Source organism: Atta colombica, unplaced genomic scaffold (genome assembly GCF_001594045.1).
Source record: "Atta colombica isolate Treedump-2 unplaced genomic scaffold, Acol1.0 scaffold10, whole genome shotgun sequence".
Classification (NCBI taxonomy): Eukaryota; Metazoa; Arthropoda; class Insecta; order Hymenoptera; family Formicidae; genus Atta; species Atta colombica.
The window spans coordinates 75,647-79,335 of NW_017259184.1; the positions used below are offsets into that span (position 1 = coordinate 75,647).

Sequence of the window (3,689 nt, forward strand, 5' to 3'; positions counted from 1 at the left end):
ATAAACGCAATTAAACTACTATTGTAATAATATCACAAATTAAATTAAATTGATAAGCAAATTTCAATAATTTGATGTTCATATTATATCATATTAAAAAGATGTTAATGTGCTGAAAAATTGTAAATAAATTTATTGCGAAAAATATTACTTCAGCCAGGAGTCAAATCTGGGTAGTCAAATCTGGCTTAAAAAATTTTAGAAAAAATATCAAGATAGTCTAGAAACGTGTACAAACAAAATATCCTAATCGTCAATAAAACGATGATATAAAGTTTCAAATTTACCATAATATTTAAGAGACAATTGTCATGTTGCGGCGATATTAAATTGATACTAGCAGACCTTAAAATAAAATTTGAGTATAATTCATTTTCTTAGAACGAAAAGAATCAGGTGGATAGTAGTGATTCGAAATTTCGTTGAAGTCGGCTTAGCAATTTTCTACTTTGCCTTTATCCAGGAACATCTTGTAATATATGTATGGTTTATCATATGTATGGTACGCAACATAGAATGGTTCGTCGAAAATATCATTGAGTATTCCTTGCATTCTTTACTTCTTCATTGGACAATACCTTCTACTGCACGCATGGATGAATGCTTGGGCGAAAATGCTGCAGTTCGCCGACCGATTGTTTTACAAGATAAATAAAATACATCTTCAGTAATCTATCTTATAAAAATTATACGTCCATTATGCAAATATCTAATATGTAATATATTGTATTATTGCTTCAATGTATGCGAGAACTTAATGTACGTGGGTCATTTGATAAGTTTGGTAAATTTCCATGAAATAGCGCTACAATCCATTTGATGACGCGACATCTCGAAAGATCCACTCTTCGAACCCCTTCAGGCCAAATTTCAGCCAGAAAGGACGCATAGTTCACTTTTGAGTCATTTGAAGTAGGCTGTCTCAAAGTCTGCAAAATACTCATTGACGGCGACAATGACTTCCTCATTTGACGAGAATTTCTTCCCATCGAGCCAAGTTTTTAAGTTTGGGAACAGAAAGAAATCACACGGGGCCAAATTCGGAGAATAGGGTGGATGAGGAATCAATTCATAGCCCAATTCGTAGTTTTATCACTGCAACGGTTGACTTATGGGACAGCGTGTTGTCTTGATGGAAGAGCATTTTTTTGCGCGCCAATCTCGCTTCAAATGACAAACGTGAACTATACGTCCTTTCTGGCTGAAATTTGGCCTAAAGGGATTCGAAGAGTGGATCTTTCGAGATGTCGCGTTATCAAATGGATTGTAGCGCCATTTCATGGAAATTTACCAAACTTATCAAACGACCCATGTATTCCAGTTTCTCTGAATATGAGAGCTTGAATGTATATTTTGGGAGTTTAATTTTAGACTTTCAAAACATAGCTAAAAATGTTTGCATAATGATTTATACTTTCACGGATTCTTCTTGAAGCTATTATATTCATTGAAGCTATTAGGTGTACAACTTTGCTTCCGCCGTTTTCCTATATGGCTTTAGCAGTAAGTGATGGTCGAAATAAATAGATCATAGATGTCATACAATAAACTTGGGCATCTGTCAACATAACCCCATAGAAACATTAGTCGATTTGTGTCTGCATCATAAAGTTATTCTCGATTGAAAATATCAGTTTAGGAGCCAAATTCTCGTCATTTGCGGGAGGTTTTAATTTTTCGCTTCAATATGAAGAAATCTGAGGCTCATCGAATGTTCTCAAATACTTATAGTGAAGCCGCTTATAGTGAAAGAACGTGAGTTTCAACGCTTCAAGAACGGTAATTTTGACGTCCAAAGTCATGCTCTGTATTTGGTGGGACCAGCTCGGCGTAGTATATTATGAATTGTTAAAACCGACTGAAACAATCACAGGCGATCGGTATCGAACGCAATTGATGCGTTTGAGCCGAGCATTGAAAGACAAACGGCCGCAATACAACGAGAGATACGATAAAGTGATTTTGCAGCATGACAATGCTCGACCCCATGTTGCGAAAGTGGTCAAGACATACTTGGAAACGTTGAAATGGGAAGTCACCCGCCGTATTCTCCAGACGTTGCTCCCTCTGACTATCACTTGTTTCGATTATAATGGCACACGGCCTGGCTGACCAGCACTTCCGGTCTTATGAAGAAGTAAAAAATTGGATCGATTCGTGGATAGCCTCAAAAGATGACCAGTTTTTTTGACGCGGGATTCGTACGCTACCCGAAAGATGGAAGAAAGTAATGGCCAGCGATGGACAATACTTTGAATCATAAATGTATAACCAGTTTTTTACAATAAAGCCTCGAATCAGAAAAAATCGGCGGAAGCAAAGTTGTACACCTAATATTATGAAGCTTCAACGTAAATGATAACTTCAAAAAGTTCCTCGAAGATTTGAACTATTGTACAAATCTCAGATAGATTTTTTTCCAGAATTGAAATCCCAAAACTTACACGTATCTACTATTAGTTACTACTAGCAGATATTTTTCTAACACGAGAGAATTCACAATATCATACTGATCAATTCCAATAACTTTCAAAAGCTGTTGTAAATTGTCGACTTCTGTAAACTGCAGTTTCATGAATTATTATGTCGTTTATGTTACACTGGTGGAACAGTACGACTTACCACATATTCTTTCGCACGTGGAACATGGTAGTGCATGACTGACTGTACACATACATCTATAAGGACATATACGAGATCGTGGTGCCGCGCAATCGAACGCTGTCAGTCACCGCTGTATTCATTGTCTCCGCCATCTTCCACGAGTACATAATCGCGTTCGGCTTTTTTTACCCGATGATATTCATCTTTTTTGGATTAATAGGCTTCGCCTTGTTCTTCATCCGCAAGATTATCACCAGCAAATCTTTATGTTGGATATCCTGGTGCATTGGCGATGGTGTCCTGTTTAGTCTGTACTCAATAAAGTACTATGCCCAGCAGAACTGTCTGCCTTATTCCAATTACTACCTTACTATCCTTTTCATACCGCGAAGCTGGAACTTATAAGCAATTTAACGCATAAATCTCTGCGTTGGAAATGAAATCTTTTCGTGAAACAACATTTTCCACGTGCTCTGCAGTCAAAGATAGTTATATACAACTGAGTGAACATGAAGTTACATGTAACATATCTATTAGTTGTAATTTCCCAATCAATATAACATATGTTATATTACAGTTACATTGTTGAATAGAAAATTACAACTAACAAGTGCTTAACTTATGTTCATTAGGAAGTTTGTACATATAACCAGTTTAATGTTAAACGGGAATAAAGAAAAGAATAGTGTTGGCATAAAATCGCAATAATAACACAAGACGACAATTGTTAGTATACGATAATTCATTTATGGAATTGCACGGACTTAACTTATTTTTCGTCATTCTCGAATAGTAAAAGTAACTGCAATATTTTCTCAATTATTGGTGAAAAAATTTGAAATGGACGAAAATAATTTTTTCATTTTATTTATAATCATCATTACTGATAATCCTCTTGACAATTTTCAAATTGCACAAAACGTACACTGAAAGAAAAGATTGATTGCAATAATTTAGATAGTAAAATATAGCATAGCATTTTTATATGGCTGGAGCAATCAGTTTTTTAGTTGAGCAGCAAATTTTTAGTTGTGTTAGCCTATCCGCAATGCCAGTATATAATTTCGATAGGCTAACGCAACTAA

General features: G+C 35.6%; 1 pseudogene; it reads left to right on the forward strand.

Moving 5' to 3' along the window:
* The first annotated feature begins 311 nt into the window (after nt 1-311).
* LOC108695126 lies at nt 312-3,044 on the forward strand (annotated as a pseudogene).
* Nucleotides 3,045-3,689: the final 645 nt, after the last annotated feature.